Here is a 25,863-nt window from a genome sequence, read left to right on the forward strand (position 1 = left end):
TGGCAGAAAACCATTCCTTAGTATCTAACCCTCTAGTGAGGGGCATTTAGATTATTTTCATCAGCTAGGTATTTGAAAAACCATACAAGAGGATACAAAGATGAGTATGGCACAGTCTGCATCTGTAAGGAGCTTACAAATTCCTGGGGGATACAGAGATGGAAAGAACCAATTACAAAACTTAATAATGAGTGTTAAGAAGGGGAAGTAAGGATGCTAATAGGGGACAAAAGAGATTTAGATGCATGGGGTTAGGGATCACCTTTCTTTCACAATTTGATTCTTTTTTATAACAAAAGCCCATTAAACAGAAGATAAATCAATAAAAATTTCTCCTTTAATCTTTGTGTATATAGAAAGCAGATTCAGCTATGACCCAAATGGAAAACAGCTTCTTCTGAGAAAGATTTCTGAGTAATTCATCATACATCAACATGGGAACCATTAAAGCAGATAAGATCCCATCTAATCTGCTACATCTGACCACTTTCCTGATGAGCTAACACTTTCTGTGTGCATGGATAGAAACACACACACACACACACACACACACGCACGCACGCATACACACAGAGAGGTAGAAGGCAGCCTTTGTTAAGGGCTACATGATGAGGGGTGCAGACCCTATCTGTGGGAGCAGAGAAGTTCATGACAAGATTTGTATTGTGTGTTCTCTCAATTGTTAGGGATGCTTAATATCAGGATGAGGAATGTAGGATTTGCGCTGTGAGTGTTGGACTTGTTATCCAGGATCTTTAAGCAGGAGATTGACAGTTTAAAACCAGGGAAGAGTAAAAATTGATAGTAATATGTAAGGGTTACTGGAAGGGTGAAAGGCAGAGTAAGAAGCAGGAAAACTAAAGGGGCTGTTCTAAGAGTTCAGACGAGGGATGATGAAATTCTTTTTTTTCTGTTATTTTCTTTTGTGGGGGGGTTGGTTTTTTTCCAGTACCGGGAATTGAACTCATGACCTTGCGCTTGCCAGGCAGGCACTGTGCCGCTGAGCTAGATCGCCAGCCTCAGGATGATGAGATTCTAAGGCAGTGACAGATTCAGGAGGTACACTGAAGTCAGAAAAGAGGCGTGCTTGCTATGGAAAAGGGAGAAATCTGGTGAGATTTCGATTTCAAATTAGAGTTACCTGACCATTTAGTAAAGTAGACAGAGATAATTAATGTAAAGCCAAGAACCATGGTCAAAACAGCTGTATTTTATCCTCTTCGTCCTTCCTACATCCTGCCCATTGTCTGAAGCTTAGGTCAAGTCTTTTTCCTTCTTGAAGATTTCTGTTTACTTCTGTCTGATCCTCATCTTTTCTGACCTTCTATTGACCCAACAGTCCACCCTTCCCTTCAGCCCTTTTTCCACATGCCCTCATTTGAAGGGGTTTTCTGACTAGAGAGAAAGTATATTTTCCACCAAGTTAGTGCCCTCCTCTTGAGACCTAGCCCTTCTTATTTAGAAAACACAGAATCGCTAGGCATCTGTAGGGCCCAAAGAAATAGCTATTAACTCATCTATGAACAAAGAGGAGGAAGTTGAAATGGGAGATAATGCAGAGGCATAGAAATATGCCACAATTGTAGAACCTGGATTGGCTCCTATGCTTGCCACTAAGTAATGTGTGTAGCTGTACATCCTTAAACTGACCTGGAGATGTAGCTTATGGTAGAGCACTTGCTTCACACATGTCAGGTCTTGGGTTCCATCCCCAGAGTAGAGTATGGGGGCTCTTAAACAGTTTGTGAACTCTGACCCTTAGGTTCCTCATTTATCCAGTGGAGCAATGAATCCTTACTTCACAGACCAGTGAGCACTTGGATTCCTCAAGAATCTACACAAAGCATTTGTCCCCATCTGAGGCAGATGACAGGTATTCAGTGATGCTGAGGTTCCCAGGAGTGTCTAGAGGAAAAGTACAGTTTTTCTTGTGGTTGGCTTCTGTGTCTCTCTCAACATGACATAGTCTAGTGGATGTATGAGAAATCATTACAACTATCTTTTACTGAGGGCCAACATGTGCAGATCTATCGTAATGTGCTTCAGAGGGAGAGGAGGCACATTGGAAGTGATTTACCCTAGGACACACAATCAGTAGCGATGGTTCTGTCTCTGGAAATCAGGTCTCCTCACTCCAGTATTATCTCCAGACAGAAGTGGCATCCACAATTCCTCATGTTTCTGTTTCTCACATACCTGTGCTTCCCAGATGTTCATCTGGAAGGTAATATAGGAGCCACTGATAATGCAGTGCATTTTTCTGCTGTCCCATCATCCATTGATCTGATATCAATGAATCTCATATATAGTGCACCATAGTATTTCCTCTTTATTACATTTGCAAATAATGCCTCTGGTAGCAATGCAAATTTTTATTGCAAAATTATATCTTTCTTTGGAGTTTAAAATGAGGTTGGAAGGGCCAGGGATATAGCTCAGTGATACAAGAGCCTGCCTGGCAAGCACAAGGTCCTGAGTTCGATTCCCAGGACCTAAAATAAAACAAAATGAGGTTGCAAGGAATTAACATTGGTAAAAGATCTCATATGCTGAACATTTCATTATTATCATTTTTATTTAGAATTTATGATAATCCTCGGGTACAGGTAATATTATTCCCTGGATGGAGAAACTATGGCTCATGGAATTTTAGTAACTTTTCAAGTTCACAAAGCTAGTAAATGACAAAGCTGGTATTTTAGCCGTTGATCTGCATGGTAAATAGTGAGACTCATTATTAAAGTGTATATTATATAGTGACTATGTGATGTCATGCACATAAAGTAACTCAACAACATCTTTTGATGAAGATGATAAAGATGAATTATCTTTCCTTGGGTCTAGAGATGTGGGCTATCGAGTCCATGTGAATTTTTTTTTTTTTTCTGGGTACAGTGGCTTTATTGATGGTGCAAAATGAGCCAGGTCTCCCTAGGCCCATTCCCTTCTCCAGAGGGCTTAGGATGGAAGCTATGAGGGGAGATTCTCAGTGTTGGGGCTGAGTGGGGCAGTGACTTCTACAGCGAGGTCTCTCCCTCTCTCTCTGGTCTCCTGGGCTGCGGTGGGGGGCTGCTTACTCCTTGGAGGCCATGTGGACCATGAGGTCCACCACCTTGTTACTGTAGCCGGACTTATTGTCACACCAGGAAATGAGCTTGACAAAGTGGTCATTGAGGGCAATTCCAGCCCCAGTGTCAAAGGTGGAGGAGTGGGTGTCATTGGTGAGGTTGCAAGACACAACCTGGTTCTCAGTATAGCCCAGGATGCCTTTGAGAGGGCCATCTGGCACCTGCTTCACCACCTTCTTCAGCTTTATATTTTTTTGTCTTTTTGAGGCAGGGTCTTGCTGTGCAGTTCAGGCTGCCCTTGAGCTCATTTTGTAGCCCAGGCGGTCTCAAACTTGCAACGATCCTCCTGCCTCAGTCTCCCGAGTGCTGGGATTGCAGGCGTGCGCCACCACGCCCGGCTTCACCACCTTCTTGATGCCATTGTATTTGGCCGCTTTCTCCAGGTAGCAGGTCAGATCCACCACCAACACGTCGGGGTGGGCACACGGAAAGCCATGCCCGTGAGCTTCGCGTTCAGCTCTGGCATGACCTTGCCCATGGCCTTGGCAATGCCAGCAGATGCGGGCAGGGATGATGTTCTGGGCAGCCCCGCAGCCGTCATGCCACAGCTTCCCAGAGGGGCCGTCCACAGTCTTTTGGGTGGCAGTGATGGCAGGGACTGTGGTCACAAGTCCCTCCACGATGCCAAAGTTGTCATGGATGACCTTGGCCAGTGGAGCTAAGCAGTTGGTGGCGCAGGAAGCATTGCTGACAATCTTGAGGGAGTTGTCATACTTCTCGTGCTTCACACCCATTACAAACATGGGGGCATCAGCAGAAGGGCAGAGATGATGACCCTCTTGGCACCATGCTTCAAATGAGCCCTGGCCTTCTCCATGGTGGTAAAGATACCAGGGGACTCCACCACATACTCGGAGCCAGCATCGCCCCACTTGATGTTGGCGGAATCTTGCTCTTGGAAGATGCTGATGGCCTTTCCAACAGCGAGCTTCCCAGTCTCAGCCTTGACAGTGCCGTGGAAGTCATCATGGGTGGAATCCTACTGGAACATGTAGACCATGTAGTTGAGTTCAATGAGGGGGTCACTGGTGGCCACAACATCCACTTTGCCAGAGTTAAAAGCAGCCCTGGTGCCCAGGCATCCAATATGGCCAAATCCATTCATTCCGACCTTCACCATCATGTCTGGATCACGACTGGCGCTGCACAGGAGGAGCGGCTGTCAGCAGGCGCACAAGAGCAGAGACAAGTCTATGTGAATTTAGTTAACGCAAAAAAGTCAATATAGGGAATAGGCCAGATTTTGACACTAGCCTATTAAAACTTTTGAGTATAGAAAAGCATTCTTATTTCTCACTAGATTCCTATTTTTGGACCAATGCAACAGTGTTTATTATTAGAAGTTCTCATATATTAAGAGGCAGAGATAGAACTCCTTATCTTTGTAAGATTGAATCATCCCATCCAGGAATCTGGCCTCCTAACTCTAAACATTGAACAGGCTCATTTCTTTGAATTTTATCTCAAAATTCAAATATTACTTTAGATCTTCAGTAATTGCTAAAAGTTGATTTTAAAGTAATCAGGCTAGCCGGGAGTGGTGGTACACGCCTGTAATCCCAGCACTCGGGAGGCTGAGGCAGGAGGATCATTGCGAGTTTGAGGCCAGCCTGGGCTACAAAGTGAGCTCAAGGCCAGCCTGAACTGCATAGCGAGACCCTATCTCAAAAAAAAAAAAAAAAGACCAAAGATAAATAAATAAATAAATAAATAAATAAATAAATAAAGTACTCAGGCTAAGAACAAAGGCTTTTTTTTCCTCAATACTGGGGATTTAACTAAGTGACACTCTATCTTAAGATACATCATTAGTCCTTTTTAACTTATATTTTGAGACAGGGTCTCACTTCACTAAGTTGCTCAGGCAGGACTCAAAAGTGTGATCCTCTTGCCTCAGCCTTCTGAGTAGCTGGGATCACAGGCCTACTACCATATCCAGTGCATTACTCTTTTTAACCTGAATTATGGAGTGGTTTCTCTTTGAGAGATAATTTGTGACCTACTTATTTCAAGGGCTATAATGAAGATGCAAATAAGAATAGGCATGGATATAGAATAATATATAATATTTTGGAACAATAAATGTAATAGAGGAGAGCAACACTTGAGATAGCAAAACTAGAAAGGGACCTGCAACCACAGACCAGGAGAGGTAAACTGGATGCTTAAAAGAAGGTAGCAAAAGTAGAAATCAGGGAAAACTGGAAAGAACTGTGTGAGTAGTTATGTACCACATTATGATATTTTAGTCAATGATACACTGTGTATAAAATAGTGGCCCCTTAGTGATGCTTTAGTTATCCTAGTTTGTGTAAGTATCCTCTGTGACATTTGTACCGTGACAAAATTCCATAATAATGGAATTTTTAGACTGCATCCCTGTCACCAAGTGAAAATACTCTACTTGGTGACAGAGAAAAACAGAATCAGGGATGATTCCTGGATTGGAGGTTGGGGCTTGGGCAGCTGTGTGATTTCTGGGGCCATCAATTAAGATAGGGAAATAATAGGAGGGAAAGAAAGAATGGTAGAATGGATATCTGAGTGAATACGTCTATTATTTAAAATAGATCTGAATCTAGTTGATACTAGCATTTAGGTGGACAAATAAACATACAAGAATGTATAGGAAAAAACTGTAAAAGAAAAACTACTGGTAGGACTAACTCTACCTATACAAACCGTGGTGGATTGACAACTGGTGGGCAACTTGTAACACCCAGCTGAACTGAATCAGCGTGGTGCTGGGTGTGGAGGGCCCACCTGAGGATTGTTGCCAACAGCATCAAAAGGAGAACTGAAGAAGGGGCTGTTGGTTCTCCTGGAGGAGCTTGTCATGCTAGCTTTGCTGATATGAACTCAGTTGTTCTCATCCTTAGAGGAGCTCAGGACCTCGTTATCACTAAGGATGGCTGTGGTGCTTTTCAGGGGAGCTGTACTCTTTACTTCGTTGTTTCCTGGCTCCAGTGAAGATTCCTCAGCCTGCTGGCACAGATCCTTCAGCCCACTGGCACAGATTTTCTAGCTTCCACCACTGACCTTTGGGCCTTCCCAGTGCAGATCCATGAAACAGACTTGCATGAGACATTGTCGTGGGCTCTAGGTCTCCAGTTGGACTCATGGAGGACATTGTCATGGGCTCTGGGTCTTTAGATGGACTCATGCAAGACATTGTCATGGGATCCAAGCCCTCACCTGGATTCTTTGGGTCTTTAGTGTGTGGACAGATTTCCTGCACTCTTTTGTATTTGACTCTTTGGGTGACTATTATAAAATAATCCTATAAATTATGTGTCCTGTGCTAAACTGTTTCCCTTGTAAACCCTGATTACAACATGAACTTATACATCCCCTTTAATGCAAACTGATATATGGATAGCAAACACACCAACATAATCGAATGAAAAGCCCAGCAAGTTTCCCAAGTATGTAAAGAAATTTAGTATCCAATAAATGTGGCATCTCAAATCACTAAGGAAAAGATAGACTTTTTAATAAATGATGCTGGAAGAGTTGAGTATCCCATTAGGAAAAGAAAACCTGGTTTGTGGAGTTGAAATCCATACTTTATATCATACATATGTATAAACTTTAAATGTAAAGAAATAAAACCATATGCATACTAGAAGAAAACATGGTGAGTTCTTTGCCCACATATAGAAAAGATTTCTTAACTATGTTTTGTTTTTTGGTTTTTCTCCGGTACCGTGAACCGAACTCACGACCTTGCGCTTGCCAGGCAGGCGCTTTTGCCGCTGAGCTAAATCCCCAGGCCCAAGATTTCTTAACTATGAATCAAAATCTAGAAGCAACAAAAGTTTGACAAATTTGACTACATTTTTAACGCATGGCAGAAAAATGCCATAAACAAAGCCAAAAAGTAGCAAACAAAGTGGAAGAAAATATTTGCAAGATATACAATAGACAAAGGCCTACTAAATTTCATGTAAAAAGAATGCTTGAAAAATAATGAGCGAAGGACCAACAAGCAGTTAAAAGCACAAGCAGACAGTCCACAGAAGGCAGGAAGGCAAAATGAAATGCCACTGAGTCATCAACAGTCACATTAGTGAAAATTTAAATGTATGTCACACGTTGTTTGAAAAGTATCAGGAAACGTTCTCCCATTATTACTGGTGAGAAAAAAATGGGTCTGAAATTTGGGAAGGGAAAAAACTGGAGATGCCGATTTGGGAGTCACCTGTGTGACAAATGAAATCATCTAGGCAGGGAAAATATGTTAACTGAGAAGAGGAGACCCCAGACAGAATCCCAGGGAAGGCTGCCATTCAGAGTGGTAGCTTAGCTTCCTGGAGGCACCACCTCTACCAGGCTCTGGAATCAGGCAGAGAGGATTTTGCAATCGGACTGTTTGTGTTTTGGAGCTGAGCGCTCTTGGCAAAGTCCACTCTGAAAAGCTGCCCTGTCTGTACTGGGAGTGTGACAGGGATACTGTTCAAGGATGCGAAGAGATGCTCTCCATAAGGCACCTGGGTTAGAAAGCTTCCCCTCTTCCGGATATCCTTTGTCTTTGCCCCCACCCACACCCCTCCTACTGTCTACATCTTCTAGGTCCTTCGGAGATGGGGGTTTAAAGCGCGGGTGGGGGAGGTCTGGTGACGTGGCGCTCACGTGTTGCGTCCCTGCACTCGCGTGGAATCTGCTCCCTCAGCTGCCCAGGGGGGCTGGCGAGCCTTGAGCACGCTTCTGCCAGCCCAGGGAGGCGCAGGTCTATCCTGGGTCCTTCAAAGTCCGTGAGAAGGTAAGCACTGCCCTCGGACTCCGGGCAGAGGTGGAGGTGGGTCGCAACAAAGGGGATAGGGCGGGAAGCAATTCAACGAAATTGGTGAGGAGGGGGAGCGAAGCGGACAGGGGCGGTGGGGAATGGGAGAGGGAAAGGGAGAGGGAGCCCCACAACCGCCTGCTGCCTTCTCGACCCTCCCCTTCCCCATCCCTCTATCCCATTTGAGCAGGCAGTAGAGGGGGCATCCCGCAGTGAGACAGTGACAGGGAGACGCATTCACGAAATAACTCACCTTTTTTACAAAGCGCCTCTGAAGACAAATGGACCTGGGCTGAAAGGTGGTTAAGGGAGGGGCAGATTGCCTCCAGGAGAGGACACAGAAACCCAAAGGTAGTTTGGAAGACATCCTGGTCGACGTCCAAGGCCTGAAAAGAAATGGGGGTGTGGTGGGGGGAGGGAAACGGCGGTGAGGAGGGCCCAAATTCAGAAAAGGGACCTAAATCTGTGAGCCCACTGAGTGCGCAGCCTCTGTCCCTGTGTCCTGTGTCTGCAGGTCCGCACTTCTGCTGTGGCCAGCGCTCTCTGAGGCCTGAAAAGAAGGAGTAAGCTGCCCAGGATCCCGCAGGTCAGTGGAAGGGCAGCAGCCTGCACAAGGACCCCGAGGGTTGAGAGTGCAGAGGGCACTGCCTTCCTCAACCCCAGGCCCGGGCGGGGCAGGATGAGGGGACCAGAATGCCCGCCCCCACCACAGGCAGAGCACACACTGTCCTGCTGAGGGAGCAGAGAAGGATACAGGGCCTGCAGGGAACTGTTGGCCCTCAGTGTGTAGGATGAATGTGGTGAGAGCGGAGGGCACAAGCCGCACTGGAGGCCAGGCCAGCTTAGGAGAACCCTGGCAAGGGAGATGCAGGTCCTGCCTGGACCTAGGTTGCAGCCCTGTGCCCTGAGTCTCCTCTGTCTCCTCTTTGTCTCCTCTTCCCTCCACCCCTACCCCCAGGACAAGACCAGAAGGGGAAATCTCGACATGGAAAAAATCTGCAGTGAAAATGAAGGAAAGCCAGAAGAGCAGGGAAAAGCAGATGAGAAAGTAGAGCCTGCAGGTGAAAGAAAGACAGAAGAGAAAGGGAAGCCTGACCATGTGGGGCAGCCAGCACCTGAGGGGAAGCCAGAGGGGGAAGGAGAGCCAGCTGTTGAGGGACAAAGGGAAGAAGAAGGCAAACCAGAAACACAAGGCAAGTTGGCGAATGAGGACAACCCACCGGCCCAAGGCAGGCCAGATCCCCAGGCACAGCCAGCCAGCAAGCTGTGGGCCACTGAAAAGCACCCCACAGAAGCTTATGTGCCCCACAAAGCAAAAAGGCAAACGGATAGAGGGACTGAGGATTCCCTGAGGGAATGTGAGGAGAATTTACGGGACATGCACTTGAGCAGCATAGAGACGATGAGAGAGTGCGCAGATATGTCAAGGATTCAGGAAGAGCTCAAGAAAGACCAGAGGATACATAATTTTCAGTGGATGCAAAGACAGCTACTGGATGCGTACCCCCCAAAGGGCCCAAGCCATGTCAGGGGAGTGAGGGGCCGAGGTAGAGGCCAAAGAGGCTTGCCTGATATCCCACACCTTTAATGCCTTTGGTCTTGGATTCCTACTTTGCCGATGGGCATAGTGCTGGCCCTGCTTCCCCTGGTAGATACTTTAACCTTAAGCTGATACTTTGCTTTAGATATCACTCTCCTTACCAGCAGCCTTTTGACCCAACTACAGCACTTTACCTTTTAGTACAGTAGTGAATTTTCATCCATATGCATGCACATTGTAAAACAGAAATAAAAATATTTGCAGAAGCACATATACAGTAGCAGCTCATTTTTATAAAAATGTACGTATGTGTGCATAATGCATTTACACAGGGGAAAACCCTGGCAGTGTGTACACTAAAAAATTAGCAGTGGTTATTCCTGCACAGTGACCAAGAATAGGTCTCACCTGCACTTAAAAATGAACCTGACCCCCTGCTAGTTATGTAAGTCCATGCCGTTGTTCTGCTGCCGTACCCATCTGGGGTCTTCCTTAGGTGTAACCAGGTCAGTAGGTACTGCTGGGTATCTAGCCATCCTCTGGCTCCTGGGTATCTGGACATCCTATGGCTCCTCTGTGTGTGAATCTTTTTTGTTGTTATTCACTCATCTCCACCTTTTCCTATTGGGTATCGTTTACGTTTGCCATATCATAATTTTTTTAAAAACTAAAAAGAAAAAATATGATAAGCAATTGAACTGTTGAATGAGCTTATAAGAGCAGTGAGGACTCTTAAAATCCTTGTTGTCAGAGTACAAGCTAAGTAAAAGTCACAGTACTTCCATGACTCCTAGCTAGAAAAATCAACCTGGCACTTACAACACATCCACTGCTCAAGGTCCAATCTTGTCTTCTGTGAACAGGGAACACAGTTGCCTCACAGGACTGTCCGGTGTATCAGGTGACATGTTAATACATGAGCTGTGTTGAGCTAACTCCCTTGCAAGAGCAAGACTGTGGGTCTTATCAAATATTCAGAAGAACTAAAGGTAGCTCTCACCTGTGCCCAGGAGCAACTCTAAGCAGCAGAAAAGCAGTGCCCCTCTTCTCCGGATACTTCAGTGTCTGCTGGGCACTCCTGTCTCACTGCGCCTTGTATCTATACTCCCTGACACGACAGCCACTCTGTGATGGACTCCTCACGGTGACACAGCCCTTCTGATTCCCTAAAGTCCTCACAGGACTGAAGCCCCTCTATGACTCCTAAAGGAAAGGCGTATGCATAAAGCCTTTCTCCCAACTGCAGATTTTGGAGCATTCTGACTTTCAGATTTATTAGATTAGGGGCATTCAACAGGTAAAGTCTATGCAAACCTTCCAAAACCAAAAAGAACTAACACACTCTGTGATCTGAGAGATTTGTGTCTCAAGCATTTCCAATAAGGTATACTCAACCTATACTAGTAGCATGGATTCCTTGTTAAAACACCATGTAATGCCTTGCATTTTTCCCAGGCAAATGTTACTAAAATTTATCAGAAATAAAATTCAAAGTTATCTTTTTGTGCTCAGCTCAGGAAATAGTTGGGCCAGCCTCATGTTCTAATTTTTAAAAGTTTATCTCAATTACGATACTTTTTTCAAAGAGAGACTGGCCTATCAAATCTCAGAGAAGAAACGGTTTAGAATCCAGGGCCCAGGAAGGAGGGAGCCCTCTGTTAATCAGTTTTCCCAGATACTTGAGGAGGTATTATTTTAAATACTCTGAAAAGGTGATGAGAGAGAGAGAGAGAGACAGAGAGAGACAGAGACAGAGACAGAGGGAGACGGAGACAGAGATAGAGACAGAGACAGAGACAGAAAGAGCAGGCTCATCCTTCCTACATTGCTCAGGCATCAGATCTCACAGGGTATCTAATGGCAAGAAACAAACAGGCACAGAGCTCCCACATGGTAGGTGCCATGTCCAAGGTTTTAGTTTTACCCACTGAGAGGGTCTTGAGATCCAAAAGCTACTAGGCTACATTCCCCTCCAAATAGCTTGCATCTCTTTACTGACGTAGTGAGTGTGCACACTGAGGGCACTGACTGTTGAGGAAACTTTCAATAATTGAGGGAAAAATATGACCACCTCTATACTTACCATTCAACCTCTCTCCTAATCCAGCTATCCCAGTATTTATTCAGTGGGCCCACATACAAAGTGGCCATGGATGGGGTAATAGTGCTAAGAAAAAGGTCAACAATATTGACGCCCTCTTATCACACTGATCTGACTACTCTCACAGCTAAATTTAGAATCTGTCAAAAGCAGAAGCTTAAACCCATCGTGGTGGCACACGCCTGTAATCCCAGCTCTCGGGAGGCTGAGGCAGGAGGATCATTTCGAGTTTGAGACCAGCCTGGGCTACAAAGTGAGCTCAAGGCCAGCCTGAACTGCATAGCAAGACCCTGTCTCATAAAGTCAAAAAAAAAAAAAAAAGCAGAGGCCTATAATGAAATATTAATGTGTTACCGTTTCCACAAGAAAGTCTAATTGCAGTAGACTGCTTCACCATGAAGAGGCAACATTTTGCCCTTAAATGGTAACAATTACACTCTTTAAAATGCCAGTTTTATTGGGACATAATCCGTATACTAAAAGATTTATCAAATTATACAAGTCATTGGCATTTATTAATTTACAGTTATGTATTCATAGCCACTATCTAATTTTAAAACATCTCATTATCCAAAGAAGAAACCCTCTGTACACTACCAGACACTGCATTCCCCACTTCCACTCCCTCCCCTGAAGTTTCTGGCAACCACTAATCTGTCTTCTATCTCTGTGTACTTGAATATTGTCAACATTTCATACACAGGGAACCATATAAGATGTGGGTTTTGTGACTAGCTTCTTTCACTTAACATATCTGAGAGGTTTATTCGTGTTACAGTGTGTGTGTTAGTATTCCATTCCTTTTTAGTGTCTACTAATATTCTATTGGTGGTAAATGACATTTTAAAAATCCATTCATCAGTTCATGGACACTTGAGCTATTTCCATCTTTGATTATTATGAATAATGTTTCTTTGAACATTTCTGTAAAATTGGTGTTTGAACACCTGTTTTCAATTCTTTGCAGTATAAAATTAGTAGTAGAACTGTTGGGTCATATGGTAAATCTATGCTTAACATTTTGGAAACTGACTATTTTCCATGGTGAAATCACAGTTTCACTTTCATACCTACAATATACAAAGATTCCAATATCTTCATAGTCTTCCAAAACTCGTTTTCGTCTTCTTGTTTTATCCACCCTAGTGAGTATGCAGTATCTTCCTGTAGTCTGATTTGCGTTCCCATAATCACTAATGATTTGAATATCTTTCCACTGGCATAGTGACCATCTGTATAGCTGCTTTGGCAAATTATCTATTCAGAACAAAAGATTGGATTATCTATCTATTGTTCACTTATAAGAGAGATTTATATATTCTAAATTCACCAATATATTCTTCCATTCTGTGGCTCCAACCAGCAAAAGGAAAATGGTGAAAGTGCAGAGAGCATAGGGTGTAAGGTTTAAATGTTCCACTTGTTCTAAGGAGCCTCCCATCAAGTGTCCTCCAGGGATTGATTGACAGCATGACTGACAGAGTGCTGAGTCATGTCTGCTGTGTCTATTTCATATGTCCTTTCCCATAATTCACTGTGTTATGCCTGTATGTATAACATGCAGTACATAAGTATAAACTTTCAGTGAGCTCCAGGGGAAGAATGTTTACTCTTAAGTCATGCAGGGACCTCCAAGGAGACATACTGCGCCTCCTTCCTGGTTTGGAATTAACAGAATTTTCCCCAGAGCTCTTGGGGTCCTCCTTTCCATTATCTCAACCACCCTGTGGTAACCCCTGGGGCGAGGTGTAGGGTTGGTCCTGGTGTGTCATCCAGGTTCAGCTGGGTAAAGGGGCGCACTGCAGTAGCCGCCCACTGTGCTATTTTAAAAATATTTCACAATAAAAGAGAAGTATTGCTACATGGTCTAATGCAGATGAATGTTGAAAACAGTGTGCTAAGTGAAAGTAGGCAATCGCAAAAGACCACATATTATTCAATTTCCAATAAACTGCCATATTAGCAAATTTACACAGACAGTGATTGTCTGGAATCGGCAGAACAGAAGTAGAAAATGATTGGTTATAGGGACCAGGTTTGCTTTAGTAGTGATGAAAATGTTCTAAAATTGGATAGTACTGATGGTTGTCCAACTCTATTATAGGGCTGAAGGGAAGTATCCCCTCTTCAGGATTCACTGAAATAAACTGACAAAGGGATATTAACTAGGAGAAAAAGCATACAAAATTATTAACATGTAAAAGGATTTAGAAAAATCACAGCACAGGGAAAAGTCATAGGAATATCATTACTCACTATCTCAAAATTATTTAGAAACAATTGTACCCTTTTTGTCTGCAGGAAAAAGGGGAAACATATTCCCTATTTTCAAGGGGTTGGTAAATGATTTTAAGAGAACTTACAATAATCCTGCAGTTTGCCAGAGAGATCCTGGGAAACAGAGAGCTAGGAGGAGGTATTCTGGGATCAGAGTAAATCTCAGCATATAGAATAACGTATAGCCCAGGGGATTGCTGAAGACAGTGGAGCAGGGGAGAGAGAGAAGGGGAAGAGATAAAAAAAAGAATTAAAATGCGTTATTGTACATTTTAGTACCTGGACCAACTCCTCATGAAGAATGTAATCATTATGTGCTACAAACATGTACTAATAAAAAAAACTAAGAAAAGGAAAACAACAGCAATCAGCAAGTAATTGGAGCTTGACACCTGGGTGTGGTCAGGGAAAGAGACAAGTGGAAAAATACTGTCCAAACTGTCTTCATCCCAGGGTGACTGTGGGCCTAGACAAGGCTATGCCTCCTGAGGAATAACCTAGGAGGATTCACACCGTGTGTGAACATAGATTCCACCAAAACAATCTAGCTAATCACTAAACAAGTAAACGTGGAAATGACAATACCCAGATGGAGAAAGGAAAACAAGTAACTAGAGTTTTTGTATTATTTTAAATGTCTACTTTACAACAGAATAAAATTACAAGATTTGCAAATAAATAGAAGTGTATGACATACATCAGGAATAAGCACACAATGTATACTGCCTGTGAGGTACTAAACAAAAATGCCGAAGTTTATATTATAAATAGTGTCCATGTAAGTGAATAACTTTGATGGACAGGAAATAAAAAGTAGTTTATTCTGAGCCAACTATGAGTGTTCTTGGCCTGAGAACACAGATTCAAGTTATGCTGATTGATATATTTTAAAGTGAAGGAGGTATTTGAACTTTTCTAGGCAAAGAACAAAGAAAATCATAAATCAATATATTCAACAAATACATTGGTGAAGGCATGAGTAGGTGGGCTGCAGCAAAGCAGGGAAATGGTTCCAAAAGATTTCTGATGTTATAGAATTCTTAGTTGGTGGGTGTATGGAGGTTAGAGACCTGCAAAGCTCAATAATACATTCCAAGAAGTTTACCTAATGTAATAGTCATGAGAATGTTAGATCAGATACAAAGGTTAAAAGAAAAGGGCTATTTTTCTAAAGCTGGCCTCACATAATTTTGGCTCTGAATTTGCAACATTCTATCTCTCCACAGTCAAAATGTTCTATTCAGCCAAGGTCAGTCTGTGGAATCTTTAATATAGATACATCTCCTTCAGAGAACTCCAGCTTCCCAATATGTTCATCACACTAAAGAAGCAAAGGAAGATGATGGCGTTGCATCAAATATAGAATGATAAAGATATATAAATTGTCAAAAAGTGGAAATTATGCAGTCAAAAAGCACAATGATTGAAATGTGTATTTCAATAGTATACTTAAACTGGGAAAAGAAAGAATTCATGCCCTTGAAGATAGATTGATAGAGATTATGCAGTTGAAACAACCAAGAACAAACAGGCTAAAGAAAAATATACAGAGCCTTAGCGATGTGGGATGCTATCAAGCACTTTATTGGCTAAAGAAATGTATAATGGTAACTTGAACTCAGAGGAACCAAAGGATGAGATCTAAAAGTTATATATGAAAAGGTTACTATACCAAAAACTATGAACATATATTCATTGTCCTATGTTCTTTCTTCTTAAGATAAGGAACAAGCCAGGCATGGAGGCACATGCCTATAGTCTCAGCTCTCTGGGAGGCTGAGGCAGGAGGATCATAAGTTCAAGTCCAGCCTGGGCAGCTTAGTGAGATGTAAGTACTGCACGCTAATTGATTGTGGCAGTGAAACTTCCTCTGTTACAAACTTTTATAAAAAGGGTGTCAGGGGTGTACAGCAGCATAAAGCCCCGAAGTCTCAGCTTTAGCACCACCAAAACTTTTTTTCAAAAAAGATCAGGAACAAGGCAAGGATATCTGACCTCTCCAATTTTATTCAATATTGAAGCCAGCGTGGCGGCGCACGCCTGTAATCCCAGCACTCAGGAGGCTGAGGCAGGAGGATTTTTGTGAGTTCGAGACCAGCCTGGGCTGCAAAGTGAGCTCAAGACCAGCCTGAACTGCATAGGGAGACCCTGTCTCAAAAAGACAATAAAAAATATTGAACTAGAAGGTCTAGCCATGGAATTTAGACAGTAAGGAAACTGGGATCCGGATAAGAAACAAGTAAAACTAAGTCTTTCTTAGTTAGGGGTGCTATTCCAAAATACCCTAGCAGTGGAGCTACGCCAAACAACAAAACATTATTTCTCATGGTTTTGGAGACCAGGAATTTCAAAATTAAGGTGCTGGCAGGTTCAGTGCCTGGTGTGGGCTCAATCACTAAGCCATAGACAGCACCGACTAGTTGCATCCTCACATGGTGGAAAAGGAAATCAGGCTCCTCTGGGCCTCTTCACAAAGGGCCAAATCCCTTCGGTGCTCTGCTCTCATGACCTCATCAATGCCCAAAGGCCCCAACCCTTTAATTCTATAACACTAGGAATTAATTCCAACATATAATTTCTTATTTTATAGAAAAAACAAAATTTCACAACAAAATAATAGGAGAATAACAGTAGTGAATACATTGTGGACTGTTATCTTCAAAGTAGTTACTCAGAGTACAAGACATGGGCATAAAAATTTCTCCAGTAAATATTAGCACAAATCTTTCTTTTCAGTGAACTAAGAGAAACTAGATTATAACTATCTTCTATTTTTTTCCTTTTCTTTCCTTTCCCCTTTCCCACAGGGCACACAAATATTCAGACCATGGCAATCTCTATTCATAGACGACATGGCTTCATTTAGAAAATCCTAAGAAATCCACTAAAAAACCTGTTAAAACTAACAAATGTGCTCATTAAGGTGGCAGTGCACAATATTAATATATAAAAGTAAATTATATTTCTATACATTTGCAATAAACAATCCAAGTAATAACAAGTGTTAGTAAAAAGAATAAATGAAAACCCTCATGTGCTGCTGGTGCGGATATAAAATGGCAGTTTCTCAAAAAGTTAGGCACAGTTACTAAATGATGCAACAATTATACCCCAAATTGTATAGCTAAAAGAAAAAAATATTTCCACATAAAAACTTTTGTACAATTGTTTATTATTATAATAGCCAAAATATGAAAAACACCAAATGTCCATCAGTTGATGAATGGATAAACAAAATGGTATATCCAGCCAGATATGATGTCACATCTATAATCCCAGTGTTATCAGGCTGTTGGTCTCAGTCTCACCCAGTATCTAGGCTCTTTGTACCCTGAGCATAGAACTGAGTAGGACACACAGAAGTAGTAAAGAAGGCAGAGATCTATTAAAGGGAAAGTACACTCCAGAGTGGGAGCAGGCCAATGAGAACACTTAAGAGTGAGTTTGACTCAGAGCAGCCCCATCGGCCTTAGGTTTAACATTAAAGTACAATTGGTAAAGTTTTGAGCAGGAGCAGCTAGAAATGGCAACTGCCAGTAATAAAAGTACACATGCGAGAACATAGAGTGAGCAAAGCCAGAAACAGCGACTGCAGTGAGCTTCAGGGTTGGCTTTTCTTTTGTTTTCCTAGAATTTGGGGAGTGGTAATGGGTGGTAACTAGCTGGGCTTCTTTCTAGTCAACTGTGAGTTTCTACCCTCATGTTAGGACAGGGAGTTTGTGAACTTACATGAGACTAGATGGATTCAGCATGGCTTCTATAACCCACGGTGGGGAGAACAAAACCAAAATGCTAATATGCTAATGATATTATAATGACCATTGGACTACTCTCTGTTACTCTAAAGCAGTTAGAGCACATGGTCCTTGGGCTAGTACCAAAGGTCAAGTAAGTGTGATTAGGGTAGGAGCATAATTTTTAGGGTCACGTCAGGAAGTTAATTAGAAGAGGTATGCTCTCCCTGCTCAAGTCCACTCTGTGAATCAAACCTCTGGCAACCATGTTGTAGTTGCCAAAGGTCAAGCCAACCTGGTTCCTTCATGCCTAATTCCTCTTCCGGGAGTTGATCCCCAAGCATAATATGATGGCACCCTCAGATGGGCTGTCAAGGCCACCCTAGTAATCATTCAGCTCAGGGATACTAATCTATACCTTCACAAAAAGGAGTACCTCTTTAAAAGAGAGGTTAGGCTGGGGCTAAAGCCCATTATTGATATATGTTTGGCTACAGAGTGGCTGGTGACATGCTAGTCCCTATGCAATACACCCATTTTACTGGTAGTTAAGTGACTGAGAGAATATTGTGTAGTACAAGATCTCAGAATCATCAATAAGATAGTAGTGCCTATTCATCCCCAGTGGCAGAACCGTACACCCTCCTTGCACAGATATCAGGAAACACTGTCCTTGATCTCAAGGATGCCTTCTTTTCTATTTCCTTAAAACTTAACTCCCAGTACTTGATGCCTTGAGTGGAAGGATCCCCAAACTGGGCTCTGCTAATAGTATACTTGGTTATCTTCTTGGGGGGTTTAGAGGTAACCTCCACCTGCTGTTTTCACAAGCCTTAGCTCAAGACCTTAGAGACCTGAAATTTAAGAGGGGAGGTCTATTACACTATGTAGATGGCCTCATTTGAAGCCCCACCAAGGAATTATCTGATCAAAATACCATTAAGACTCTCAATCTTTTAGCAAAAAGGATTTACAAGTTGTCTCAACATAAAGCTCCTATTTCTCAACAAAATGTGACCTACCTGGTGTACATTTTAACACTGGGACAGAGATACCTGTCCTCAAGGAGAGCAGAGGTGAATTGCTGACAGGGTCCTTCTGAATGTCAACAGCAGCTGAGGGCATTCTTGGGAATGGGCCAGTTACCAATAAAATGTGAGGGATCCCCTTGGGAAAAACTGAAAAATAGAATTCACCCTCATGCCTCCATGTAAGGGGCATAAGCATTTCTTGGTGTGCATAGATGCCTTAACTGAATGGATAGGAGCTTTCTCTACTAGGTCAGAACAAACTTTGTAAGTGGTAGAAGTCCTTCTTAAGGAAAAGGTCCCTAGGTTTGGGCTGCCTAAGTCCATCCAGAGCAATAATGGCCTCTCCTTCACACCTAAATTACACAGGGGATCACCAAGGCCCTGGGAATTAAATATCTCCACGCTGTCTGGAGGCTCAAGTTTTCAGGGAACATTGAACAAACCAACCAAACCCTCAAGAGGACCTTAGGTAAGCTGTGCCAGGAAATCCACCATAAGTGGCTAGATCCCCTCCAAATTACCATAATGAGGCTTCAGGCTACCCCCCAAATCCAAACTTAATCTCAGCCCATTTGAGATGCTCTACAGAGACCCTTGTTGACATCTGACCTGCTTATTAACACCAAGACTTCCCTGCCCCTCGAACATGTCACCTATCAGGGAACGTTCCAACAGGCCCTCCAGGAATATGGAAACAGAAGTTTTCCACCTCCAGAGACTAACAACAATTGTCAGCGCAAGGTCCACCCTGGTGACCAGGTTCGAATCAAGACTTAGAAGGAGGGTGGACCCCGGAGCCAAGCTGCCAAATCCAAGCTGCCTGAGGTGCCAGAAAATGATGAAAAAACCCACAAACCTCATGCACCTGTGAACCAGTGGGTGGCTTCAAATTCCTTTTCAGAAAAGAAAACATGCACCAACCTGTTAGACAAGTAAATTGGTTTGCCCACTGTAGGAAAAAGGAAAAATCAGTCTTATCCTGGGAATAGGGTTTCTCCTTGCATGTCTTCTACAGCCAGTTTTGCTACTCACTTGCTTACCTCAACTCACTCTTGAGATCCTTGCTTCAAGTTATAAAATGTCCTCTTTTGACCTGTTCTTAATTTTTCTTGGGATCCCCTTCAGTGGCTCAAGGATTGCCTTTGGGGGACATAATGAGCAGATAGTGATTCTTTACGTAGAACCTTAAATCTAGCCCATTTCTTACTGAGTTCTACTAACCCCAAACTGGTCAAGGATTATTGGCTGTGTCTTTCCCCATCCTCCAGCCAATATACTGCTGTGCCCACCCCAGCTTGGCTCTAGACTACTGGAAAGATGACCTTTTACCCCAAATATCCTTAGATAGCCTATATGATTTTCAGGTCAATGAAATGACCAAGGTAATCTCCAAGGGGAAGGCTACTAGCCTCCTTGGGTCTTATAAAAGTAGTCTTACTTGGGTTTCTTCCACAAAACAATCCACTTGAGGACCAATAGCCATTCACATATTGCTTAAGTTCCCAAAGCCCCTCTGTAATAAAGAGTACTCAAGACCAGAGCCTGTGTCAAGATTTGGACCCACAATGGGCTGGGGATTTAGCTCAGCGGCACAGCACCTGCCTGGCAAGGGCAAGGTCATGAGTTCGATTCCCAGTACTGGAAAAAAAAAAAAATATTTGGACCCACTAAAAGACTCCCTTTGCAAACAAAGATATATCCTTCAGTGGACCATGTAAGTATCCAGATAAAGCATGTCCTTTAAAACTATGGAGTGATTCTCATGGAGGCCATCTCTGTACACACAAGGGTTAGGAAACAGGAGATCGAAATATTGCCAAGGATGACACATCAATTATGTTTCTATATTCCAGTGGCAAGATTGCGCTCAGCCCATGACCTACTGTTTGCTGGTGTCTGGTTATGAAAACTCAACTGAGATTGTTAGTGGATAGCGAGTGTTAGTGGATACTGAAAGAAATTTTATACATTGGGAAAATCAGACTGCCGCAGCTACCCCAGATACTTGTTATGGGCCTTTTCAGCTTTGACTACGGCTACAGTGTCAGGGACATAATCTGTCTGGGAAAATGAAAATAATCAGCTCACGCACATGTTCACTGTTGAAAATAATTTCTGTCTTAAGACTCAGGGACTTTTCTTCCTATATGGCATGAATTCTTACTTATGTCTTTCAACAAACTGGACAGGAACATACACCTTGGAGACCAACATAACACCTAATACTCCCTTCTGTTTCCTTTAGCCAGCAGGACAAGAACTAAACGAGCCATAGAACTCACTCCTCTCCTAGTGGGTCTAGGCATAGCAATGGAATTGGCACTAGAGTAGGAGGGCTAACCACAACTTTCTCCTATTACCAAAAGATATCTAAGGACCTGACAGACAGCCTAGAGGAAGTCTCCCAGAGCATTGTCATCTTCTAGAATCAAATAGATTCAAAGGCAGAAGGAAGAGACAAAGCAAAAGAAACTTTAACTTGAACTGAGGAGGGATCAACAAGAGAAAATCAGGTAGGCCTATTAACAAAGCAAAGGGCCCAGCTTTTATCAGGTTGCTGGACTGAGGGGAGGGCATGGCCAATCATTGTCTCAGTTCTGGTTCTACATGGTGGTTCTTAAGAAGTACTTTTGAAGAGCCATCATCTTTCCATAGTCTGAAAAAGAGGGTGAGGGTGTATGAAACAGCCCACAGCAACAATGAATCATGTAACATAAAAAAATCAATGCATAGTATATCCTGAAAAATTAAAACTTTGTTCCACCAGGATATTCCAGAGAACCAGGATGTTAGCCAGTCTTTAAAGCTTATGGTAGAGTCTGACTTTGGATCTATTTGTGAATGCAGATCATGTAATGCAGAAGACACATTTGCAGAGTTGTCGGGAATGTACACACAATGTTCTAAGAATGGCACAGGTTCCACCTAGTGCTGCTGTTAGAATATCTAGGGTAATTTGGTTTTCATCCTTAAATTCTATTAAGGGATTAAAGATTCAGCTTTCTTAGTCTTCCTGAATGGTATCTGCAAATCTTCCAAAGGCTTACAGGAATATCACTTGTCTCTGTCACCTTGATTTCTCATCCTTTAAGTCCCAAAGGAACAGGTTTAATTCTTGGTAAGTAAATGCAAGCAGTATGTCCTTGTAGCTTGACAGGTATGTTTGTGCTTAAAAAAACTCTGTAGGGGCCCTTCCTCTTAAGGAGGAGCTGATCCAAAGGTGACTCTTTCCCCTAAACTTTAACTCATAATCACTAGATTGAAATTTAGGAACATGAGTTGTAGAGTCTGGTGCTGGAAGAATTTTATTATCATTTCTAGTAAAACTTTCCATACTTGGCCTAGATTGATGATATATTTAATAATTTCCTGTATTTTAGAGGCAGTAACTAAATCTAAAGTTAGAAATGGCCTCCAATAGAGTATTTCATAAGGGCTTAGCTGGAGAATTTTAGGGGCAATTTTAATCCTTAGAAAAGCAATAGATAATAGTTTTAACCAGGACTCTGAGATTTCTTGCCATAATTTTGCCAAGGTGGTTTAACATGTATTGACCTTTTCAACCTTTCCTAATACCTGAGGATGCCAAGAGGTATGATGATAAGAAGTCATTCAAGTTCCTGTCAGTCTGGAGACAAAAGAAGGTTCATTATCACTCTGAAGTGACTCGGGAAATCAAAATCTAGGAATAATATCTTTTGCTTTTTGTCGTTTTGAGACAGGGTCTCACTATGCAGCTCAGGCTGGCCTTGAGCTCACTCTGTAGCCCACAGTGGTCTTGAACTCACAGTGATCCTCCTGCCTCAGCTTCTGTGCTGAGATTACAGGTGTGGGCCACCATGCCCAGCTAGGAATAATATCTTTTAACAAAGCTTTGGAGACTTCTTGGGCCTTCTCAGTACAGGTGGGATATGGCTCTATTCATACAGTGAAGGTGTCAGCAAAAACTAGGAGGTATTTATATCACTGGTATGAGGACGTCTAGAAGTCTAGTTGCCAATCGTCTCCAGAAAAGAGACATTACCATTGCATTGAGTCAAGAAAGGTGGAGTTTTAACTTTTTCTCCAGATTGTTGCAGAGGTAAAGGGCTCACATGCCCTTGTGACTCCTTGAATAGTGGACTCAAGGATCCCCCTCCCACAAAAGCACAATTTACCAAGGTGGCCAGTGCTTCCATCTCTAGGTGGCATGAATCATGAAATCCTTTAATAATTTTACATTGATATGCCTGATATAACTGTGATCTTCCTCCTTAATCCACTAACCATGTTATTTTGGTTTATATTCTCACTGCCTTAGCTATTCCTTTTCAGTCTCTCAATACAACAGGCTTGTACATAGGCTTGGAGTCAGAGGTATTAAAGCCATCTGTGAGAATTCCTTTAGGGCTGCTTGTTTGTCACTGTGATCTACCCAGTATTTCCCTGCATTATGGGACACATTACCTTTTGATGTTCTCTGCAGTGTATTACTGCTATGTAGCTGGGTAGCCTCACTGCTTCTAGGAAGGAAAGCATCTCAGGGTCATGTTTAATTGAGAGGTTTTGTCATTGTTGTTATTTTGGGTTTGTTTTGTTTGATTTGTTTTGCTCTGTTGTTAAGGGTGCCCTTCCCATATGGCTGTGTGGGTATAAGGACAAAGGAAGCATATCTGGAGTCAGCATAGATATTGACTCACTTGTTAATTATAAGGCTCACATAAAGGCAATGATTTCATCTTTTTGTGCTGAGGTGTTTGAAGGAAGGAGCTTTGCCTCAATCACCTCTTAGAGACTGACAACTGCATAATCTGCCTTCTGAGTCCCATTACTCATACAGCTGCCCCATCAGTGAATCAGTGTGCATCAGGATTGCCTAAGGACTGGTCTTTAAGATCAGGCCTGCTAAAGTAAACCTGTTCTATGGTTCCACACAGGAGTGAAGTAGTCTGTGTCCTCTTGGGGTAGGAAGCAAGGTTGCCAGATTTAATGTTTGGCACATCTTGAGAGTAATTTCTGGAGATTCTAACAGGACAGCTTGATATTTGGATAGCTGTTTTCCATTTAGTCACTGGTGTCCTTTAATTTTGAGAACACTTTGAACCTGATGGGTGTTTGGACCTCCAGTGAGTGGCCTAGAGTTAATTTAGTGGCTTTATCAACCAAGAGTTCTGTGGCAGCCACAGCACATAGCTATTCAGGCCATCGATCTGAGAGAGTCTAATTGTTTAGAAAAGCATACCACAGGCTGAGGAATGTCTCCAGCCTTTGAGTAAGAACCTGCAGTCCCATACCCTGCCTTCCAGCTATATCTAAACTAAAGGGAATTCCTAATAATCAGGAATTCCTAAAGGTGGAGCAGAGAGCAACAGGTCCTTGAGTTTTTTGAAAAGTCGCTTGCTGTCTTCCAGTCTATTCTAAAGGCTCATAGTCAAGCCCTTATGTGGCCTCATAGAGAGGCCTAAATATGAGCCCGAAACTGGGAATTCATACCCAGCAGAATCCAGCCATCGCTAGGAAGGCCCTGAGCCGCCTTTTAATTTGAAGTGGAGTTAATTTTAAAAGCCCTTGCTTTCTGGGGTAAGTGTTCATTCCTCTGGGATAAAAATATATCGTAAATTCTTAATTCTTGGCAAAGATATCTGAGCCTTTTGTTGAGACACTTGGTATACTGCAGCACTTAAGAAATTTAAAACCCTAACAATATTTTCAGCAGAGTACAGGTTTGTGGTGCTACAGATAAGATCATCTACATACTGCAGCCCTGGACCATTTTTTAAAGTTAGAGACCTTAGTTCTTTTGCCAGAGCAGTTCCAAATAAGTGGGGATGATCTATGAATCCTCAAGGCAGTACTGTCCAAGTATTTGGGGCAGTTATCATAATATCAGAATTAGTCCATTCAAAAGCAAACAAATATTGTGATTCAGGATGCAATGAGATGCCAAAAAAGGCATCTTTAAGATCTAAGACAGTAAATCATGTAGTTCCACTTGGTGTTTGGGTTAAAAGTGTATACAGGTTAGGAAATATAGGATGGAGCAGAATTATAGCTTCCTATAGCTTATATCTTGATGTCCCCCTAAAGCCTCATGTGCTCATTGGTGCAGCTTCTCAGAGCTGGCTGAATCTACGGTGTGTGATACTGGGATTAAGGGTGTGTGTGGTACTACATTAGTGCACGGATTGGCTTACCATAGTTCTCGGTGTGATAATGGGAAGGCCAACCCTGGGTGAGGGTGGAATCATCCAAAAGTCTTATAGCCTGGATGAGATAAAAGGCAATGGGAGGCTTGCTACTGTTTCCTGCCTGCCCTTCCATGAATTGTTTCTCCTGTCTGAAGCCCTTCTGCCATGCCGCCCTGCCTTGGAGTCAGCTGACTATGAACTGAAACCTCTACAAGCTGTGAGCTGAAATAAACCTTTCCTCCTTTAACTTGTTGATGTCAGGCATTTTGTCCCAGAAATGAGGGAAGTAGCTAAGACATATGCAAATCTTGGAGTAGCCAATAACCCTCATTTCGTTTTAATACTGGAAGGAGGGGAATGTTGCATGAGGACTGGCAATGGACCGAAGACCATGTTTGTGAAATTTAGAAATTAGAGGCTTAAGCCCCCAGAGGGCCTCTGCTTAGGAGGATTTTGCCATTTATGGGAATAGCTGTTTGGATCTTTTAAGAAACGAGTTTCTGAGCAGAAACTCCCTTTCCTGGAGTTTTAGTATCCTAGACCTGTGGATCTACCTGACAGTTTCCTTAGATATACCTAAAATATATATTGTTTAGTGGATCTGATATGAATGCTCTCAAATAAACAGATGCATATTTTGCTTTCAGATAAAGAGCTGTTCCTAAAGAGGAATAATTTTTTCCTAATAATGGACTAAGATATTCTGGGAAACCTAAGAAAGCTTAAGTGAAAGTTATTTCCCCAATTTTACAGGTTAGATGTACTGTAAAGTGTTTGGTCCTAGGGCTACCATCAACACCAGTCACAAGACAGGTCTTAATAGAAAGGGAGACAAGGAATTAGACTAAGGCAGACCTACAAGTTTCAGTATCCAACAGAAAGCTGACATTTTTACCCGGGTGGCAAGATTTAACCAAAGCTCCTGTAGGTTGATGTCTACTTTTTGAGAGGGGCTCTGAGGGATTTTGAGCACCTTTAGTATTCCAGGGCAGCCAAAATGGAAGCAGGTGGCTTCTCTTACCTTTGGAAGAGGGGCAGTCTCCCATCCAGTGTTTTCCCACTTTATAGTGGAGGCACATCCGAGGGGAAGCGGGACCTCTCT

General features: G+C 42.7%; 1 non-coding gene and 1 pseudogene across 1 annotated transcript; one reads left to right on the forward strand and one right to left on the reverse strand.

The window, feature by feature from the left end:
- Positions 1–2,525: 2,525 nt before the first annotated feature.
- Positions 2,526–25,863, reverse strand: LOC102027017 (annotated as a pseudogene).
- Positions 7,579–9,722, forward strand: LOC102026480. The gene is made up of 3 exons (XR_001232238.1): positions 7,579–7,890; positions 8,426–8,497; positions 8,870–9,722. It is a non-coding gene; the product is annotated as an uncharacterized LOC102026480 (transcript).

Source organism: Chinchilla lanigera, unplaced genomic scaffold (genome assembly GCF_000276665.1).
Source record: "Chinchilla lanigera isolate Chin_1 unplaced genomic scaffold, ChiLan1.0 scaffold00147, whole genome shotgun sequence".
NCBI lineage: Eukaryota > Metazoa > Chordata > Mammalia > Rodentia > Chinchillidae > Chinchilla > Chinchilla lanigera.